At 37.0% G+C, this 23287-nt stretch overlaps 2 long non-coding RNA genes across 4 annotated transcripts; one reads left to right on the top strand and one right to left on the bottom strand.

Moving 5' to 3' along the window:
• Window positions 1-2501: 2501 nt before the first annotated feature.
• LOC135318868 (uncharacterized) lies at window positions 2502-21898 on the top strand. 3 transcript variants are annotated; one of them, XR_010377260.1, is made up of 4 exons: window positions 2502-2619; window positions 5411-5511; window positions 7456-7554; window positions 21853-21898. It is a non-coding gene; the product is annotated as an uncharacterized LOC135318868 (long non-coding RNA). The 3 variants fall into 3 exon arrangements; XR_010377259.1 differs by lacking the exon at window positions 21853-21898 and adding an exon at window positions 17496-17621; XR_010377258.1 differs by lacking the exon at window positions 21853-21898 and adding an exon at window positions 17206-17621.
• LOC135318869 (uncharacterized) lies at window positions 19799-22502 on the bottom strand. The gene is made up of 5 exons (XR_010377261.1): window positions 22096-22502; window positions 21636-21848; window positions 20596-20694; window positions 20390-20507; window positions 19799-20254 (listed from the first exon to the last, which is right to left on the bottom strand). It is a non-coding gene; the product is annotated as an uncharacterized LOC135318869 (long non-coding RNA).
• Window positions 22503-23287: the final 785 nt, after the last annotated feature.

Below are 23287 nucleotides of genomic sequence, written 5' to 3'. Positions count from 1 at the left end.
CTTACCCTGAGAGCACATCAACCTTGCTGTTTTATGGAGGGCCCAGGTTGTTCTGCCCTGTGCACCCAAATCCACGGCGTGCAGCCCCTTGCATTCCCCCGGGGCTGCCTCCGTGCAGCCACTTCCATCCTCCGCCTGGCTTTTGCAGCCTGGCCCTGCCCACGGCTGCCGGCCCGCGTCTCAGGCTGGGTGTCTGGGGGACGCTCTGTGCCCGTTTAACTTAGTTCTGTTAATCAAGGGCTGCTCTGTACAGATCCGAGCCTCGGAGGCTCCCCCTCCATCCCGCTGGCCTCTCAGTTGGAGAGGGGAGACCCAGCAAGCGAGCGCCAGACCTCCTTTGCCGCTCCCTCCCCACGGGACACATCCCGAGCTGCTTTGCCTTTTGTTCTTTCTTTTTTCCTTTTCTCCTACCAGATTTTTGGCGTCTTTATCATTTGAAGAGGGCGATGTTCTGTCGGATTTCCACAGGTGCTCTGGTTGGCTGAGTGGGTCTGTAGATGTGGGTCTTGGTGTATATGTGGGAGAAGGTGACCTGCGAGCATCCTTCTACTCGTCCATCTTCTCCGTCTCCTAGAAATATTTTTTAATGTGAAAGAGAAACAAACATCACTTTGTTTATGCCACTGTTCTTTGCAGTCTCTGTAACTGGCAGCTAATTTTAACTAATCCAGAAACTTATCCAAAGTGATCATGTAAGGTTCAAACCCAGGCCCACCAGTCTGCAAAGTCCACACTCTTAGGCAGAAGCCTGAAGAACTCCTGCTTATAATCTGAAAAAGATTGGTGGTGGGGGAAGTGTGTGTGTTTGTGTGTGTGTGTGTGTGTGTGTGTAAAACTGCTGACAAGAATTTGACAGAAGGAAAGAAGGAAAGTTCGAATATGCTCGCAATTCTGCATACCTAAGAGACAATCAAAGGGTATATGCTACTGGACAGTAAAGAATGTAGTCTCCATCAGAGGTGGACAGAGAAAGATCTGTCACCTGCATGGATCTGGAAAGAGAAAGGAAACAGAAGCTGTGTCTCTGAAATATGCTGCTGTATTTTATTTCCCATCTATATTTTATAAATTTCCTATACGCATTTATTATTCTGTTCATAGAAAATTCTAAAAGACTCAGTCACTATTTCCACAGCCAAATTTGTCAAAGTGTAAAATTGTGTTTAGAAGTCTCATCATAAATATTAAGCATTCATTTTGTGCCCATCAGTATGCTAGATATCAAGCACAATATCAAAAAAACATCAATCTTGATTTCTGACCTCAAGCAGCTCAGAACTTAGGTGAACACATAGAAAACAACCAAGTACTACTTACATGAAGAGATGGATCAGTGCAGGTGATAATAATCAGAAAGAGACTCATGAAAGAGAAGTAAAATTTAGAAAGACCTAAATTCTATATGTTTGCCTTATCTGCCCCAAATATTGTCTTAAAATGACCAATCCACCCTCAGGGCTCAGTCAATCTCTTTCTGGTAACCTGAGAATATCCAGAAGAAAAAGACATAGAAATACTCTGTTTTCTACAGCATCCCATTGGTTTGGGGAAATATCTAGTGGTAGGCTCCTCACATTCATATGATAAAGGAGATGACTGTGAGCAGCAATGTGGCCGGTTCCTCTGCCCAATGGCACAAGCAGAGTCACAAATAACAGAAATGAAAGGATCACTACAAATTGTGTTATTGAACTGCATGACCTACATGGAACAATCAACTCACTCCTAGGTTTGGCAGGGCCTTTCTGACTTGATTCCCTGAAAAACAAAACAAAACAATAAAACCCAAACCAAACCAAAAAATAAAAAATTTAAAAAAAAATTAAAAAAAGAGAGACTCTGAGTGTCATCAGCTTTGCTCCATGTGGCTGCCTTGATAAGAGTTCAGTTTTCTCTGTGTCTTGAGAAAATTTTTATGATTAATGGAAGACAGAATATTATCCAGTATTAACAGTTATTTTCCAATTCTGTATTATAAAATTATTTCTGATAATGAAAAATTCTCTATTTCTTTAAATTATTTAAAACATTGAAAGTCTACAGTGTATAAAAGAAAGCACTGGAGTTCTGGAGATGTGAGGCAGAATACGAAGGTAAACAGGAATCGTTATTCCTTTTCTGAGAGGTATGTAATCTACAGGGGAAGCAGGCAGCACCTGAAAGGGGAGGAGAGGTTGGTGGGCCATGCAGGGTTGAAGGAGGAGCATAGGAACATGGGTCTGGGAAAGTTTGGCTATCTTTACAGTGCTCAATTGAAATACTACTTTGGAATATTTTCTCAACACCAGGGTTCTAGTTTGTTAGTCCTACTGAGACATCAGGTCAGAAGAAAAGAACAAAAGTGAGAAGGCATTCATGGCTTTGCATTCTCAGAAAGACATCCTGCTGGTTCAACTGTGTATGATTGAGCATATTGTCATTGATGAAGAATTTTTATTTATTTTTGATCAAAGACTTCACCATGTTTTCCTGAACTTTTCAATCTCCTGTTTGCAGAGTTTTAACGTGAGCTCTCCTTGGGCCTGGGAGAAATTCTGAGAATGACCCCTGAGAATGAGCTCAGTGGTGAGAAGTCCAAGGACAGGATGAGGTCGACATTGCAAGTGTTTTTGGAATAAGGTAGCTTGACTAGAAACTGTAATTGTGCAAGGCCAGCTGTGCACTTCTGTGTGAGCTGATCCCTTATCATGGTCCCAGTCTTAAATATTCACGACCAATTACTCTGTGTTCTCACCCCACTGTGCTGATTGACCCTCTGCCTTAACTATATGACATCCCTTCTTTTTATGACAAGTGTTAGGTAGGTGATCTTCCAGGCTCTTCTTCAAAGGAAAAACACGATTTCCTGCAGCAGGATGCCCGCCATCTCCAGCTAATCTGTCTTCTTGGAAGATGTCCAAATATTTCTTTGAAAGTTTCCCATGCATCCCATTTAAAGAATATGTACTGTCATCTGGGTCCCATATTGGAATCTGCCACACAGGAGCCAGCCAGTTATTGACTATTTTCTCTTTCCCATCCATAAAATGAAGACTTCTAAGAAAATATTTGCAAGTGAAGCCAGGCTGAAAGCTTAGGATTAAAGCAAAGTTGGTGCTCCTTAGCTCCTGTGAAGTGATATAAAAAACACCCTGATGAGTTCTGCTAGTGACTGAGATAGTGCTTGCTGGGATCCCTGTAAGAATTCAATCTGTTCCCTGGACCATGTTGAAATCTGGGCAAAAGTTTTCCTGATACTGTGAAAGCAGCTGGTTTCTGAGGTTCCTCATAGTCAACTTTTTCATTTCTTTGATTTGAAGTAACCCAGGTCTAATACCAGCTAGGCCTTGATTCCATTCCCCTCCCATCTTTTCTTCCTCAATGACTGTGTGTGTATGTATTTGTGCATATGTGTTTCTTGGCCTAATATTAGGCTATCTGTTAATTGTAATACACATTTAATACTGAACTTCAATTCTAACCTTAACTGATTCTCTAAGACTAGGACATAATATGTATGCACATGTATGTGTGTGTGTGTGTGTGTCTGTGTGTGTGTATGTATGTATGTATATATACACACATATATATAATTTGTTAAGAATTTTTAAGAATCAATATAAATTGTAAAAGAACAAGATTCAGAACATTTTAGAAATAGAGAAAAAGAGATATGACTCAGAAAGTGTATGAGAATTGGTATCTTGTTTTCTGCTTGTGGCTCTTCTGTCAGTGAGATCTGGGGCAAGCCACTAACAGTCTAGGCAGGAGTTTCTGTTTACTATGTGTTTAATGTAGCTATCCTGGACTATATCAGAAAAGAAGATAGGAATATTTCATGTTCCATATATCTCAGACTTCGTTTCATTTTACCACTCATTTATCATCCAACAAATATTTATTCTATGCCTACTGTGTGCAAAACACTGGACTGGTTTCTGAGGATACATTGGTCCATTTGATGGATGTGGCCTTTGCCCTCCCGGGTTCCAGAAGTTTCCAAGCATTCCTCCAGGGACCGTTAGGCTGGACATGATAAATCAGTGAGGACTAACTAACCAAACCCCAGTGTGTCCCCACACCACAGTTCTCTTTGGCTTTGTCTCCTGAATCCTATGTATCCAAATGCAGGCACACCTTCCAATTATCCACTTATTCTACTAATTTATCTCTGCTAACTTCTTTATCTCCAATTCAGTCTCTCCACCAAATTGTTTTTGGAGGATATAAAAACAAATAAACATGTGCCCTCAAGAAAATTAGAGTTTAAAAAAAAATAGAGTTAAATATGTAGCTGGATATATGAGCAAATTCAGGGCTGAGTAAAATCTCCTAGTACAGGATATTGACATGGTTCAGAGCCTATGACTCAAATATGCTTTATAATAGCTGAATGTAACCAGGTCACCTTATGAAAAAGAGCAATATGATAATAAATCAGGCGTCCTTTATCTCATTACAAAATTGAAGGGCAAAAGTATTTGGGTCTTACATTGGTATATGAAAGAGTGGGATAAAGTGGAGAGGACTTCCCAGATTTCTCACAGAAATTGAGACCTAAAGGGCAAATTAAATAAAAAAGAAAACAACAACTTAAAGCTTAAGGGAGCCTGTTGTTTTTGTGAGCAGAATAGTTTTGGTGTCTGGTAAAGGCCTCTGTGTAACTGGGGGAGTTAAAGACAGATTGATTACAAGTAAAAATGAGGGGGGGGAAGCATACTAAAAGATGAAACAAATATGTAAGTGGGTGTAAATTTTATAATTTTACCTTCATATTTGAGTGAACTTAATTATCAAATAAAATGCCTGGATTTGCTTAATTTACTTAACCAATTCAATAATCAGATATAAAATTTTGTTCTTCAGGGTCCTCAAGGACACACACACACACAAATGATGTATGCATTCTGACAAAACATAATCATAATGCAAATAATTTCTATTTATAAACTATTTTATATTTCATGCATATCACTCAAACAGTTTATTACTGTCATTTCAAAATAACATGCTCTCTCCTCTGTAGTTGGCACACCTGAGAGTGACAGCATCTCTTAGCAGTCCCCAGTCTTGCTGAGTCATTCTGTTCATCCTCCTGTAGCTCAGGCATCATTCAGAGGCCCAACAGGTTGAGAATTGACAAGTGCTTAACTATGGATCCCTAACTTACTCTGGAGGAATGCTGTAAGACTGTGAACCTCAGGAGAGTAAAGGTCACATCCATCACATAAACTAGCACATCCCCAGAATTCAGTGCATTGTTGTGCATATGGCAGGCACCCAATAAATATTTGTTAGATAATAAATGAATGGGTGAAATGAAGTCTGAGGCTTCTGAAATGCACATCTTCTCTATCTTGTATAGTGCAGGGTCCTCTCAAGATTTAATCCCTAGCTCTGTCTACATTAACATGTTCTTATTTGATTGAAGAATCAACACACTTAAAGACTGGGATTTGGAAGTGAGAAGGAGTACATGGAAGTGATTCAGGAAAACAAGGAAATGAGACACAAGTGGCAACATTTGTCAAAGTAAGATAAAAAAATACTTATTACAAGATTACTTATTATATTTCTCATGTCTGTGCATGTCTTCATCTTCACCTTCTGGTAACATATACATCCACATTGAATTGAGCCATTTTCCCCAAATCGAGGATCTTGTGACTTTGAAGTACCATAATATCTTGAGATTTCTTTGATAATTTTTGACCAATGGGTTCTAGAGATGCTGGAAACCCTGACAGTATAAAATAACAAGACAGTGTAAAAACATGAGTCAGAAATTCATGACTGCCTTTAGACATAGCTACTTAAATATAGCATGGTGACTAAAAGTATGGATTCTGGAGCAAGACTACTTAGATTCAAATCCTGACTTTGCCCTTGTGAGCTGTTTGATTTTTGTTGTTAATTAATTTCTCTGTGCCTTAGTTTTGTATTTCAAAAATGAGTTGTGGTGAGGATTAAATAAACAATACTGGTAGAGCAGTTCTAGGCGTATAGGAAGTGCCATATTAATCTTAGTTTTTGTCGTGATCGTGGGTAAGTCACTTATCCACTCTGGGTTTAGTTTCCAGGTATAAAATGAGAGATTTTGACTAGATTTTCTCTAAGGCCCTCCTGAACCTACTGTTTTCAAATGCTTAGAGTCCATGTGCTTTTCTACATATATGTATGTAGTTTGTGATAGGAAAGTGCATGATTAGTTAGTAAATGCTTTCCTTGATTGATGGAAGGAGATGTTATTAGGGGATTGAGACAGTCTTCTTCACTAGGCCGAATTCCTTGAGGGTAAGAGTGTATCTTTTCCTTCTCAGGATCCCAAGGCCTAATGTGGTGCCTGGGGACAGTGGGTGCTCTGTAAACTGTTAATGGATATGGAATAAATGCCTATGTCTTGTGTACCCAGATATATGGGAAAGGGAAAGGGTCCTTCCTAAGCCTTATCTCAATTAAAGCTACTTACACCGAATATTCAAAAAACATTAGTGCTCTCTACTGGAGACATTCCTAGTACAGGAATTCAAGTTTGAGTTTTTGATGGCAAATTCTGATTTGAGTTCATAAGTCCTGGATTTGAGAAGTAGGGTATAGCAGATACACATAGTTTAGTGTGTTGCAAGCACAGATTTGGTGTTATGGCACTGAGGATGGCATGATCAGCATTAAAATGCCAAGTCTCATTTCTTTGCCATGTATTTATGCGTTTTTTTCCAGAGCAGCTTTATCTATAGATTTGTACACATGTTGCGTTTGCTTTGATTCATTTTAAGTAAAAAAAAAAAAAAAAAGAGAGAGAGACATAGCATTAATTAAAAAAGTAATGTTAAGAAAATGAAAAGACAACCCACAAAATGGTAGAAAATATTCACAAATAATATATCTGATAAGGGACTTGTATCCAGAGTTCATAAAAACAAAACTAAGCAAAACAATAGGATTTACATTTCTCATTTAAGTTATTATTTTCTCTACATCTCAATTCTTTTTTTGGCATTAATGTTTTCTTTTTCATTAATTGAATATTTTCTAATATTACTTTTTAACTTCTTTAATGATTTTCTTGCTATATATTTTTAGTTATTTACTTAGTGATTGCTTTAGGCCTTACCATATATGTCTTATCAAAAACAGTTTCACAATTACACCAGCAATTTCAGAGAATGTAGAAACAGCATTCCCATATAGCTCTACTCTCTTTTGTTTCTTACTGTGGTATTCTTGTCATAGGTATTATCTCTATGCATGTTATAAGCCCGACAGTACATCATTATAATTATTATTCCTTTATGTAATTTTATGTCTTTTAAAGAAGCTGAGAGGAGAAAAGAGAGCAAGTTTATACGTATAACTTTTTTCTTTTTTTTAATTGAGTTATAGTCAGTTTACAATGTTGTGTCAGTTTCCAGTGTAGAACACAATTTTTATGTTATATGTATAATTTTTCTCATATTAGCCTTCTTTCCATTTCAGGTTCTATGCATTTGTTCCTTTGGATTCAAGTGAAACATCTGGAGTCAATTCTTAACCCAATGTTGGTTTGTTGTCACCAACCTCTTTGCCCTGCTATTGGTAAATATATTACATTTCTGTATGTTATATGCCCACAAATACAATTAAATGTATACTGCTTTATGATTTTTAAACAAGATAAGAAAGGATAATAGGCAATTATACTCCTTTATAATTGCATAATTACCTTTATCAGTGTTCTTTGTTTTGTGTGTGTGTGTATTCAAATTACTGTCTTGGGTCACTTGCTTTAAGCCTGAAGAACTAACTTTAGTATGTCTTGTAAGGTAGGTCTACTGGCAGCAGACTCTTTCAGATTTTGTTTTCCAAATATCTTTTTATTTCATCTTCATTTTTAAATGATAATTTTGCTGGATATATGATTCTTGATTAAGAGTTTTTAAAATTTGAGGGCTGAAAATAGGTTATCCTATTGCCTTCAGCCTTCTATTTTTTCTGATGATAAGTCAACTGTTAATGTTATAGGAGTTTCCTTAAGCAAGGAGTCATTTTCCTCTTGCTGCCTTCAAGATTTTCTTTGGCATGTTTACTATGTGTCTATTCATGGGTCTTTTTGATTTTATCCTACTTGCAGTTTGTTGAAATTCCTGGATATGCAGATTTAAATTTTTTAGGAAATGGGAAGTTTTTAGCCACTAATTTTTCAAATATTTTTCTGCTCCTTTCCTTCTCTGTTCTTCTGGTGCTGCCTTTACATGTCTGTTGGTATACATTAGTGTCCCACAATTCTCTGAAGCTTTGCTCATTTTTTCTTCATTCATTTTTCACTCTGTTCTTGGATTGCATAATTTCTATTGATCTATTCTTAAGTACTTTTACTTTCTGCCCGTTTAAGTATATTATTGATTCCATCTAGTGAATTTTTAAATTCCAGTTATTGCTCTTTTCAGCTCCAAAATTTCCATTTGGTTTTTTAAATAATTTCTGTCTCTTTATTAATGTTCTCTATGTGATGTGACACTGTCATCATGCTTTAATTCTAAAATCATGGTTTTCTTTGTTTCTTTGAACATATTTATAATGGCTTCTTTTCTCACATCAGGTCTCTCCTGCAGGTGGCTTTATTGACTGCTGTTCTTCTGGTATCTAGGCCATAATTTCCTGCTTATTTTGCATGTCTCATATTTTTTGGAAAATGAACATTTTAGATATTGCAGCAACTTTGGGTACTGGCTTCATCTCTCCCCTCTTTCAGTGCTTGTCATTGTTGTTAGCTTGTTTACTTGTTTAAAGACTAACTGGATTATTTTAGTGATGTACATTCCCTTCTCTTCCTCCTCTATCCCATAAACAGACACAGGGTAAAGCCTCTGATGTTTTTCCTCGGGGATTCATCCTTGGACATGCCCAGCAACTCTGGGATAACAAGGTTTTAGCAGGACTTTGGTGGTGTTAGTCTAGTTACCTGACCACACTAACCTATGAAATTCCACTAACTGCTGGTTAAAAGCTCTATTGTTCATAACAATGCCCTGGAGAATAAACTATTTACACCCTAATCCAGTCAAATTCAGGCTGCTATGAAGGGACAGTTCCTGATGGTCAATGTTTGAAATTAATTCAGACTCTAGTTTTTACAGCTGGCTTCTTATTTTTCTCCAGCAACAAGTTGGCTTATCATTTAGCCTGTATCTTCAATGAATTTATCAGTCTCCTCCCCATTGCCTCTTACCAACACTTCTACTGCTTTTGAAAGCAACCTTAGATTTGAACTTCATATGCTGTTGCAAATAATGTTGGCTCCTTTGGGGAGATAATTTGAGCTCTCTGTTCTATGGTCTGCCTTTCCTCCCAGGGAAAATCTCTGAGCCACAACTCTGGTGCTGGAGTAAGGAACAATAGGTCAATTCTAAGTGACAGCCCAGTTTGAAGAAGTAAGTGCTCAGTGGATATATGGGCAAGAGCCCCAGGTGTCCTTGGCTTGTCTCCATCGGCCCAATCCCCTGTCCTACGAGCTGAGTCAATAGCAATTGGGACCTCAATGTCCTACCATGCCCAAGGTAGAACCTTTGTCTCATGAGAAGAAATGTGGTGGAAGAATGGGGCCCCCACCTGTTGGCTGCAGTAGTACAGAACTTTGCCTCAGCAACAAGTATCTAGGGGCAGTATGAGAAATGCTAATGTCATGTCCTGCCCAGAAAGACAACCCTCCAACCAGGACCTGGGGGGAGTCAAAAACTTGTGTTCTTGGTTGTACAAGTCTGGGTGGAGTTCCCAGCTCAATGAGTGGAGAGGGGAAAAGTACGGATTTTCAAATACTAAAGACTCATCATTTTATGGAGCTTTAGTAAATATTCTTGAGTAAATGTGTCCTCATTTGCTGTATATATGTAGTGGCATTTCCATTTGTGTATGCTCATAAGGCCAACTATTTTTAAATGTGTTTTAAAAATAATTTCCATCAGTTTTTTGAGGAGTGATTCTGAGTTGCACACCATCGTGCCAGAAGTGGAGCCAGGAAGGGGAAACTGATACAGTATAGATTAGCATTCTCTTCAACTGAGGGCTTGCTGTATCTTTGGTTGCTAGTGGAAGGCCTAAGATATATTTGTAGTATTAAAAAAAAATTAAAAAAATAATTTTCTAATGTTAGTATGTTAGAAGCAAAGCATAAGATGGCAATTCCTGTAGATGATTTGTTGCTTGAATCCTCTGAGAAGAAATCTTTAGAGAAGTGGAGACATAGGAGGATGCAAGTTCCCAGGCATTTCTCAAGGGAGATCATGTGAGCCTTTCTAGCAGCCAGCACTCAAAGCATCTTGGGATGGATACTCTGCTGTAAAGAGACTAAGAGAGTTCAATATCAGCTATCAAAATCAACCTCATAAAAATAATCATAGTAAAGAGTATGTAGAGTAAAGTAATTCAGTGTAGAGTTTACTAACAGCTGCTCCAAGAACCCAAATCAACCACATAAACAAAATTGTAGCAACAGTAATAAAAACAATATAACAGCCACTCTTATTGGAAACTTTCTACCTTTAAGGAAGTACACTTACTATCTCTAATCCTCATGATCACACAGTAAATTAGATATTATTCCTACATTTATGCAAGTGAGGAGATTAGACTTAACATCTTCCAGGTCACTTAACTTGGTTCTAGAGCTTAGACTCAGATGCAAGCTCTCTGATTCCAAGGCCTGTCCTCTGTCCATTACTTACACAAAACTGTCCAAAAAGGGGTGAAGAAATGAGAAAAGAAAGAAAAACAAAGGGTAAAAACAGATAAGAGAATAAAATGGTAAGGAAAAATATATAAAAGTATAGTCATGCATGGGAGTGCCAGGGCAGGATCAACAGGTTCCCCTGTAGCTCTCATTAGCACAAATACCCTCCAATTTGTTCTAAGCCTTCTGAGGTGAGCTTCATCAAGGCTCAACAATGCTGAACCCACAAATCCTTTCAATGTAGCCCTATCTCTACCTTGGGTTTTTGCTGAGTAGGCTGAGGAAAAACTCCCTTAAACTTTCCAGAAGCCCAATTGTTTGAAAGCATCTATGATACATACTGTATCTCCTCAGAGAGTCTTTTTCTGATTATGTCATACTCCAAGGATGCAACCATAATGATTCTGAGGTTTAAGCAAAAGACTCTTCAGTCACGTCCTTCGTTTCATATTTGACCCCTTCATCTTTTTTCTTTTGTTTTCTGGCAACACCCTGGATTTGTTCTTTGCTTGGAAACCATTTATGAAATTAATTTTAGGATCATTTCCCTTCCTGGGAACTGCTGCTTTGTGTCTTCCTATTCCCCTTCCCAAAATTGAGTTTATGATCTCCATAAGATTATATATCATGACAAAAGTATCTTATAAGTCTCCTTCAACTTTCACTGCATTTTGCAAATTTTGATGAGTTGTATTTTTATTTTTATTTCATTGAATACATTTTAAAATCCCTCTTGAGACTTATTTGACCTATGTATAATGTAGAAGTGTGTTGTTTACTATCCAGGTATTTTAGGACTTTCCAGCTATCTTTCCATTGTTGATTTCTAGTTTAATTTCACTCTAGTCTGAGACATACATTATAACATTTCTGTTCCTTTCAATTTTTAAGGTGTGTTTAATGATACATAATGAGGTCTATCTTGGTGAATGTTTCATGTTAGCTTGAGGAAAATATGTATTCTGATGTTTTTGGTATTCTATAAATGTTGATTATATCCTGTAGATTCCAAATAGAAAAATCAATCAATATAATATACCACATTAAAAGAGCAAAGAAAAAAATGGTCATCCAATTGATTCACAAAAATCCTTTGATCAAATTTAATAATTTTTCTGTTAAAAAAATACTCAAAAAGTAGGAATAGAAGAAAACTTCCTCAACATGATAAAAACCATGCATGAAAAATCCACAGCTACATCCTACTCAATGATGAAAGACTGAAATCTTCTCCCCTAAGATAACAAAAAAGACAGTAATGCCCACTTTTCCCTCCTCTATTTAACATAGAATTAGAGGTACTAGCCAGTGTAGTAAAACAAGGGAAAGAAATAAAGAGATTTAAAATTGGAAATGAAGAAATAAATTCTCTCTTAACACACGACATGATATTAAATATAGAAATATCAAAGATTTCACCAAAAAAATAGAAAAAATAAACGAATTCAGCAAATTTGGAGGATACAAAATCAACAATTAAAAATCAGTTGCATTTCTATACACTAACATGACAATTCAAAAAATTAAGACAGCAATCCCATTTAAAATATTATCAAAGTGATTAATTAAAAATAAATTTAGCCTAGAAGAAGAAAGATTTGCATACTGAAAACATTGCCAAAATACATTAAATAAGACTTAAAGAAATAGACATCCATGTTCATAGGTGGGAAGTTTTAATATTGTTAAGCTGTCAGTACTACTCAACAGATTCTACAGATCTCATGCAATTCTTATCAACATTCCAATATTTTTCCAGAAAATAAAAAGTTCTAAAATTCATAGGGAATTTCAAGAGATCCCAAATAAACAAATAAAAAATCTTGAAACAGAAGAACAAAGTGGGAGATATCATACTTCCTGATTTCAAAACTTAGTACAAACTATTGTAATCCAAATAGACATATAGACGAATACAGTAAATAAATCTTCTCATATGTGGTCAAATGATTTGGTAAAGGTGTCAAGACCATTCAGTGGGAAAAGCACAATATTTTCAACAAGTGATACTGAAGAAATTCGATATTCACATGCAAAAGAATGAAGTTATACCCTTACCTTCCTCCGTATTCAAAAATTTACTCAAAATAGAACAAAGATCTAAATGTAAAAGCTAAACAAAATCTCTTAGAAGAAAACGTAGGGGAAACTCTTCATTCTATTGGGTTTGGCAATGATTTCTTGGATATACACCAAAGTTGTGTGTAGACAACAAATTAAAAAATAGATAAATTGGTTTTTACAAAAATTTAAAATTTTGTGCATATCAAAGGACAATATCAAAAGAATAAAGGGTAACTCACAGCATGGGAGAAAATGTTAACAAATCATACATTTGATAAGAAATTAATATTCAGAATATATAAAGAACACTTTAACTCAGCAACAACAAAAACAAAAACAAAGAGCTCATTTCAAAAATAGTCAAGGACTTGAATACACCTTCCCCAAATAACAGAGATAAATGGCCAATAAGTACCTGAAAAGGTGCTCATCATCATTATTCATTAAGGAAATGAGATAAATTTCACACACATTGATATGTTTGCCATTTCTTTAGAAACAGAAAACAAATTTTGGTGAGGATGTAGAGAAATTGAGAATCCTGTACATCATTGGTAGGAACAAATTGAACAGCTAATGTAGAAAACAGTATAACTATTCCTCAGAAAATTAAACATAAAATTACCATTTGATTCAACAGTTCAACTTCTAGTTATATATCTCAAAATAACTGAAAGTAAGAACTCAAATATATAGTTGTACACCAATGTTTATAATTGCATTATTCAAAACAATACAAAAAAATGGAAACAATCTAGTTATCCACTAACATATGAATGGGTAAATAAATTGTAGTGTATTTGCTGGTCAGAATGGCTGTCATCAAAAGAACACAAGCAACAAATATTGGCAATGATGTGGATAAAAGAAACCCTTGGTGAGCTCTTGTTAGGAAAGTAAATTCATGCAGCCACTGTGGAAAATAGTATGGAGATTTCTCCAAAAATCTCAAAATATAATTACTATATGACCCAGAAATTCCACCCTTGGGTATATAAATCCAAAACCAAAACCAAAACCAAAAACACTAATTTGAAAAGATACATGCATGTCAATGTTCATAGCATCATTATCTACAATTGCCAAGGTATGGAAGCAACCTAAGTGTCCATGAACAGATGAATGGATAAAGAAGATATGATATACACACACACAGAGATAGATATAGATAGATATAGTATGTATAGATATTTATTGTATACTACACACACACACACACACACACACACACACACACACACACACACACACACACAATGGAATACTACTCAGCCATAAAAAATGAAATTTTGCCATTAACAGCAACATGGATGGACTTGGATGGCATTGTGCTAAGTGAAATAAGTCAGACAGAGAAAGACAAATACTATATGATATCACTTATATGTAGAATGTATAAAATACAACAAACTATTGAATATAACAAAAACAACAATAAAAAAAGAAGCAGGCTCACAGATATAGAGAACAAACCAGTGGTTACCAGTGGGAAGTGGGGTGGGCAATAAAGGTGTGGAGGAGTGGGATGAGTGGGAGTAACACACTATTGAGTATAAGACAAGCTACAAAGATGTACTGCACAACACAGGGAACATAGCCAGTATTTTGTAATAACTGCAAATTAAGTGGAAATGTAAAAGTTCTATAATAATTAAAAATTAAAAAAATAAAATAGAGTGTAGTACATTCTTACCATGGAATGTTATTCAGCCTTAAAAAGAAGGATATTCTAACACATGTTACAGTCTAAATAAACCTGAGGACATTATGCTAACTGAAATAAGACAGTCACAAAAAGAAAAATACTATATGATGTCATTTTTATGAGGTATCCAGGGTAGTTAAATTCATAGAAACAGAAAGTTTACTCACACTTACCAGGATCTTGGGGAGAGGGAAATGAAGACTTGTTTATTAGATACAGAGTTTCAGCTGAGCATGATGCAAAGGGTTGGAGGTAGATAGCGATGATGACTGTAACATCTATGTGAATGTACTTAATTCCACTATATTGTACACTTTAAATAGTTAAAATAGTAAATACTTGTGCATATTTCATCAAAATAAAATAATTAAGTACTTTAAGTGGGAGGGAAATAGAACTTGATTGTCTGCATTTTCTATATTAGTGGACAGTCAGCAGGGGCAGAGAGAGATTGGGGCCTTAGACTAAATATATCAGGGGAGGAATTCATTACTCATGTTTTATCAGGGACCGTTTCCTGGTCTAAGAGTGGGCACCATATTCAATGCAGCCTGGGACCACTGTCCACAAAACAGTGGTCAGGGAATAAGATCACATTATCTGAAGTAAAAGGAATTCCATCCAAATAACACTGTTGAGTGGCACAACCACACTTCCATGGAAAAAGAGACACAAGGAAGAATATTCCAGAGTTGTCATATCAGTCCTATTACAGTCATAGAAACAGAATCCACTTTAGTTTGTTTAAACATAATACATTTGTACAGGTGATAAAGGAATAGAGATCAAAAAACACAAAATTCTTCACCAAAGCCTTTACTTTTTTGCCTATATGTAATGAGAGGGATATTTATTACCCTTTGAAATAATAAACAAATGTCACACTTATTCATACATCCAACCATTAATCTATTTATTCATTGTTTCAATCACCATGCACTCTAGGTTTTACCTTACTTTAAAGTTACCATATTTGGTCCTTAGGGCTCTATAATACACAATTATATCTCCAGGCAAGATGCACTAGGTTGAAACCAAACTTAAAAAATGACTATTTGGTTGCTACTTTGATTGTTGATCACTACACATAAAATAATTATATATATACACACACATACACATACATACACATATCTATATACACACACACACATCTATACACACACACACACACACATATATATATACATGTATATAATTACAATATTTATTTCTGCCTAAATAACATTATGTAAGGCCCATACACAGTGTAAGCTGCATGAAGACAAGATCTTTACATTTCTCTCTTTACATAATCCAGAACAACGGCAGGGAGGACATAAGAATTTAACAATGTAAATAATTAGAACCAAGCATTCCTTAATGAGGATAAGAATAGATGTGTGAATAAATTGTTATCTACTTTTTAAAGCCTTTTTATTTTTCTAAGTGACCATAGTCAGTTTTATTATTTTTTATTGAAAGAAAATAGAAACAGTATTTCAAAGAGATATCTGCACTCATGTTTATTGCAGCATTAACTACAGTAGCCAAGAAATGAAAGCAACCTAAATGCCCAACAGATGAAAGGATACAAAAGATGTGGCACATATACATATACACAAGGGAATATTATTCAGTCACAAGGAAGGAGGATATCCTGCCATTTGCAGCATCAATGGACCTTGAGCACATTATACTTAGTGAGATAGGTCAGAGAAAGACAAGTACAGTGTGATATCACTTACATGTTGAATCTAAAAAAGGCAAGGCTTCTCTTTGCTCTTCAATGCAGGGTGTGTCTAGTCCAAGGGATTAGAACATCTGCTTAAGTCAAGCTATCAGTGGGAACAGATATACAGATATTTCTGTAGAATCGTTTACTTTTGCATTAAACCCCATGATACATTGTTCACATATTCATTACTATATGGTTTCTTCTTTAAAAGGCAAAGCCATTCATTCTTCCTTCTGAACACTTGAAGCCACAGCTAGATGGAGTCATTTAAAGTCTCCAGTGGAGATGAGTTAACATCTTTGCAGAGATACAGAGACTGTGGTGCATAAGGTCACAGAGGGGGGGACTGTACCAAAAGTGTTTCTTCTGCTCCTCTGGCCCTTAAGTCAACTTAGAGACATTAATCTAATATCTAAAATCCAAACAATCTATTATCTCAGAGGTTTGGAGTGATCATGGAATTCTGGCAATTGAAAACAATCACACATGTGTCAGCTTTTTGTTTTTACAGAAGTTTCTTACTAAGTACCCTCTGTGCCTAAACATACACTATGAAGATGTACAGAAACAAATATATATAATGATGTCTGTCTTCCAATGAACTTTACTTTTATTTGAAAACAAATACTAGACCAAGTTAGTTGCACTTGGGCCAAGAGTGTGTTTATACCATGTACTCTAACAGGGAGACTGTGATGTCTTTTCAGGATATGAGCATCACTCCTAGCTTGGATCCTGATTCTGAGAGTCCTTGAAGTGTTTGGGCATTCTCATTTCCCAGCATATGGATCCAAGTACATTTCCAGAGGTCCCCTATGAGAGGCACTGTGAAAATCATTATCATTTATCCTCATCCCAGAGTTGCAAGGTCCTCTCTCTTGGGATCCTGCCCTCCCCTCCAGGTGATACTTCCATCATCTGAAATTGGTTTAGACCAAGGCTAGGGATTATAACCTTTTATCAATGTTACCTCTCAGCTTCCTATAAATATCCTTGATTCTAATTGTTTCCTCCCCATTCTTTTTTTCTCTACAGACACCTTGTTCTATTTGCCATCTTCAGAATTTTCTCTGGTCAGGTCTGCTAGCTGCCACTCCAACCAAATTATAGACTGAATGTTTGAATGTGTTCTCCAAAATCCATTTGAGGAAACTCCAACTACCAATGTCCCAATGTGCTTGGAAATGGGGTTTGGGAGGGATTAGATAATGAGTGTGGGGCCTTCATGAATCTAATTAGTGCCTGTATAACAAAAAATCATGAGATTCCCTCTCTCTCTCTCTCTCCCTCCCTCTCTCTCTGTCTCTCTCTCTTCAACATGCTAGGACACAGTAAGAACCTTGTCATCTGTAAAGCTGTAAGAGGACCCTTACCAAGAAAATAACAATGCTGGCACAGTTCTTTTGGAATTTCAGCCTCCAGAACTGGGAGAAATAAATGTTTGTTTTGTAAGCCACACAGTCTATGGTAATTTGTTATAGCAGCCTGAGCTAAGACAAACCACGATGCTCATTACTCTCATTGTATGTACTTGAATTCTGATGTTTAAATGCCAACACCTGGCCTCTGTGTGTCTGGGTTTTTCATTCCACATTACTATCAAGGCATCCATTTCTGCAGTGGTAGATCACAACTTCTGTACTTGCCTACAGAAGAGATGCCACTACTGAACTTAAGGATGATGGGAATTCCTCTCACCAGTGAATATTCTTAATGTTTAATAATTTGTTTCTAAACACTGTAAAAGTGTTATTGAAACCTATGAAAAAAGGTTACTCTTGCTGAGATTTCAAGGGGGTAACAGGAAATTTCATACCTTATTTTTGAAGCAAATATAAGGGATTAAAAACCAAGGCCAAAGCAAAAACAAGATTAGGATGCAAACGTTATTTTCTAGTATTCTGATCTTAGTCTTAGACCCCTTATTGAGCAGGCTAATGTCATTTCTAGAAACAATGAGCAATTCCATTTATTCACATTCCATTTACTATTTTAATTATTAGTATTATACTTTGTTTTCTTTGTTATTCGAGAAATGATAACACAAGTTATCTTTGCAAATTTGAAAATATAGAGTATATAATGAAAAGCATGTGTCCTTTCCATCCCTGATGCCAAGCTGTCCTCTTCAGGAAGAACCAATGATACCAATTTCTAATGAATCTTCCGGAAATGTGCTATATATACATGTGTATGAGTGCCCATAATAATTGCATTTTTTTTATGGTGAACACATTATACAAACTGTTTTGTGCCTCATTTTTTCACTCTGCAATCTATCTTCCAGATTGTTCTATATTTATACAAATAGAGCTCCACTATCTATTTACTAGCAATCTAGTATTCTAGTATGTGTGCATGCAAAATATATATTACCAAATTACTTAAATGAGCATTAAGTGGTTTCCAATCTTTTGCCATTAGAAGTGAAGCCTCAGTGAAACTCTTGTATGTATGTACATACACATATATATGATTTTGCACACATATATATTTCCTAAAAGTGAACACACTAAATCAAAGTGTCCATGCATTTATTCTATCTAATGTGGGCCAGGCATCAATATCCTCTAGAAATCACTTTTTATACTTAAAGCATTGCTGAATGAAAGTGAAAAGCATGCACATCAGAAATAGGCCAGAGAATATACATGTATAATATATTATATATCTAATTTCTTTACAAGGAAAGCTACATCTTTTTAAATAGTGAGCCCAATACTTTCATAACATTACAAAGAATGTTAGCTGGGGCAGGCAATAATGAAGTGATTATTTTGCCAAGGTTGACCAAGGCTTGTGCAAGCAAGGAAAGATCATCATTTTTAGTGTCAACAATTCTCTTTCTCAAATGATTTATCTCTGTTTTCTACTTCTCACATTTCTTTCTAAATCCTTCAGTACACAGATCTTCTTGGACCTAAAAAAAAAAGTGAGGAAGGAAGTAAAACTTTTTAAATCCCCCATTTTTTCAAGGATTACATTTTGTCAAACTTTAAAACTTTGTCAGACTATCTTTGTTTTATTCCTAAAATTGTTCTCTCTTAATCATGAAAGGAGACTCTTGTAACAAGGAATATTTCCTGGTTTGGACCTAAATATTAAGAGAAAGTGTAGTTTACAGCCTTAATAATATTCATATACCTTAGGGTTTTGCCAGGAGGCTAAGCCTGGCATGAGGACAAATGTAATATTTTCCAGTCAAAAAATGCAAATGAGATGTAGCCTTGGTCTGACTGCACTAATTCTCAGTCCCACTCAGGATGGTACTGTCACCCATATTATAGAAATCTGTTATAAACACATGGTCCACAAATTATAGAAATCTCTTATAAATCATGTTCAGATGAACAATGAGAGAAATCCCTCCAAGCCACATGATAGCTTGGGGATCTATACAAACCTGGAGGCAATGCAGCAAGTGTAAAAGCTGCCACTTCCCTGTATTTTTAATTTTGGACATTTCTGGTAGTTTTATATCAGCAGAGACCTACCTCAGGGCCTTGGGCTGAGCAGGGCTCCTGGTAAAATGTAGTGATCTTGGTAAACCATACTATTTGTTGTTCATATTAAACACACATAGTTGGAATATCTGTTCAATCAAGCCCTGTGAGATCATTTTAAATTTCTCTAAGTGGCAATTCAACCCTATTTATATTCTCTGAGGGCTTGGAGTAGGGGGGGCATACTCATCGTGAACACTCCAAAGTCTACTTACAGAGCCGAATTTAAAGGTTTTGGAAGGATTCAAAGGCTTCAGGGTTTTAATAAATCACAAGCAGTAGATGCACTTCTGATCTCTGCATGATCTTGCTGTAACCTTCACCCATCCCTTCCTGAGGTACCAGGGCAAAGCTATCAAGCTCTACTACTGCCACAGCCTGATTCACCTTCAGCTGATGCTCCAATATCTTGTTTGGCTCTCTCAGCAGGTTTTCTCTTTCCCCCACCAGCTTCTCCATCATATGGACTATGTGTTTCTGGAGACTTCTCTTCTGAGCCTCCACCTGCTGCTGCTGCTCCTGCAGTTTCTGTTTCAGCAGCTACTGTTCCTTATCAGATCTCTCATTCCTGGTCCACTCCTCTGCCCCAGGGAGGCATTAGAGAGGGAAAAAATAGGCAACGATTGACCTCCACCCTCTTGAGCTCAGAGGCCAAACCAAATTGAAGAGAGGGGTAGGAAATCTCCGAAGTCTTCCCCACAACCCCGTGTCCATACCATCAAGACCACACTTCAGAATGTGAGAGAAAAGGCTCTGTCTGTCTGGCATCCAATCACAGTTCCCTTTGCTGTTTCCAGACACAGCGGGGTTGTTCCACAGAAAGGAAGGAAGCTCCTGTATTGGGAAGGTTTTGCTCTCACACCTGTCAGAGGGCACTGCAAGAACCTACCCATCCCACTGTGAGACCAGCCCTACCCTGTACCTGCTATGGGCTTCTCCCCATCAGTGAGGGCTTTATCTGCCTGCAGGATTTCTCTATTGCCACCTGGGACTGCAGAAATCTCTGGAGGAACTCATTTCCCTGAGGAACCAAGGAGGAGCACAGAAATTAGATTTCGAATAAGTAAATTAGTGCTGCAAAGACAACTAATTCCATGTAACTTTTGCTTCATGTTTAAAGTTCCATAGTGGTTCCTTACAGTGAGTCCAAGCTCCTTAGACTGACCTGTCTCCCTCCAGTCACTTGCCCAGTGCTAATTCCTTCTCCCCACTCTAGATTCCAGCCAGTCAGAACCATGTTCAGTTCTACAAATCCAAATCTCTGGTGCTTGTACATATCTGTTTTCCCAGTGTGAAACAGTGCCTCTAAATTGTGCTGCTGTTCTCCTCTGCCACTAGCTGGTTATAACTTTAGACAACTTATTTTAACCTGCCTATGCTTCTCAGTTCAGTTCTTTAAAATGTTGATAATGTAGATGCTTCTTAATGTTATTTGAAAGATTAAACTAAAGAGTCTAGGGAAAGAGTTTAACATTTTGGCTATAGGAAACAACTGTTCAATATATATTAGTTGCATTAGTATTGTTTTTTAATTATGATGATGATGATGATGATGATGATGATGATGATGATGATGATTTTTGTTTCTAACACCTAAGTAGCTCTTTCCTGAGTGTTATAACTTGTCTATGTAGTTGACTTCCTGTCTCAATTGTGATCATCCTTGTGTACAAAGACTGACTTGTAAATTGTCAGTGCTCAACACGTCAAATATGTTGTTGAGTAAAAAAAAAAATGAATAATTTCTGTTCTGTCTCTGGATTTAAGAAATCTGTACACATGGTTGGGAGTTGACATTTGTACTCTCTTCAGGAATAAATAGCATGCAGTGAACCTTAAGAGCCAAAGCTGTTTGAATGGCCCCATACTCTCTCTTTATGCATGCATGGAGCTGTTCTCTCAGATTTTCAGTATAGCCCTTTGACTATTCTGTAGGTTCCCCATGTTTCCCTTATTCCTCACCTTCACTCCTTTCATGGGCACTTGGTGATATTCCTTTTCAATAATTTCCTTTGCTTTCCTGTAGAGTTCATGACCTCCAGGAACAGAGAAAGTTCCTGCTGGGATACTTTTTATTAGTGTCTTTGAAAGCTGATCAAGTTTAGTCTGGCAATATTTGATTGATGTCTCTTCATTCTGCATCAAGAAATCATCTTTCTTATTCTTTATGATTTCCTAGAGGGAAGAAAGATAGAGGGCTGTCACCAGAAGCAAGGAACAGAGGAAGTAAATTTCCAAAGGATCTGGTAGAGGAATTGGTCTAACTGTGTTCCTCATGAGAAAAGTATTCTGTTGGAGGACATGTAATAAAACAGCAGTCACAAGATTTGATTTATTCACAGCTCTGAAAACTCTGGAAGACCATGGGGAAGTTCCCTAACCTCCTTTGGGTATTTCATCTGAGCTGTTGGAGTTGCATTACCTAATCTCTCTGGTTCCTTGAAGCTGCCACATTCAGTGATTCTGTCTGTATTCAATGATAGATACAACAAGGAGCAACCTAAGCTGAAAGTGGCCTGAGATGTAGATCTGAAAAGAGAAATTTTGGTTCCCAGCCATAGGAGTGTGTTCACAGAAAAAGAAGCCAGCTAAAGAATGTCTTGGGTGTTCTGGACAGGCTTGGAATCCACAGAAGTATTTATTTCAAGAGGATATCTATACTGATTTTTCATTGAAGGTCAAAGGGAGTTCCAGATAAACTGCCTGAGTTCTGGCAGTCAAAAAAGAAGGAAATGTAGTCCTTTGAATCTCTGTCCCTCATGAGAACATGGACTACTTTATCCTTGAGTGAGAGATGAGCCGTGGGACCGGTAACAACACTTCTAGGCTTCATTCTTCAAGGGTAGGCGACAAAAGGTAAATACTAAGACAGATTATGAGAAGGTTACACTGGAACTCCTGCTTGTCTTCCTTGAAGGAGTGCTCCATGAAGACTGCAGGGGCTTCCCTCTCACAGGCAGCGTGTGCCTCCAGCAGCTCCTGCAGCATGTCTGTGGGGAAGCTCACTCGCTGGGCTATCTGCTCGCTGTAGTGGTTGTCTGCCTTCTGAATGGCAGCTGAGTTCTCCAGCTGGGCCAGAGTTGTCACTGCGTTCTCCAAGCGAGGTACTGCTCCGCTATTGTTAGTATCCACATAGGTCACAACCAGAGTCCTCAGCCCTGAAGAAGCCAGGAAATTTAGGGGCTAAATATCAAGTTATCAGTCAATGGCTCGAGGATTCTGAGACTATGCTTCTAGGGTCATATACACATGCACACACACAAACACACACACGCACCCCTAACTCCCACTACTATTATCACCTTCATTTTCCTACTGACTCTTCATTTTTATGGTTTTCCAGGCCACAGGACTAAAAAAGTTAATATCTACTTCTATCTAACATACTAGGGGCTACCTGGAAAATACAGTTTCTCATTTTAAAAATTGAAACAATATAGATTACATAGATAGACAGATGAGGCAAAGTGTACCATGTTTAATTTATTCCTAATTCTGAGGCTTTGAATGGATTTTCAGTGATTTATGGGCTAATATTTATTTTTGGACCACTCTAAATTCTCAAAATATCTTTTGAATTCTCCTTGTGAAGAACACTTATTGTATAGGACTTC

This window comes from Camelus dromedarius, chromosome 22 (genome assembly GCF_036321535.1).
Source record: "Camelus dromedarius isolate mCamDro1 chromosome 22, mCamDro1.pat, whole genome shotgun sequence".
Classification (NCBI taxonomy): domain Eukaryota; kingdom Metazoa; phylum Chordata; class Mammalia; order Artiodactyla; family Camelidae; genus Camelus; species Camelus dromedarius.
The sequence above is the reverse complement of the archived record's forward strand: the minus strand, read 5'-3'. Positions and strand labels throughout refer to the sequence as shown.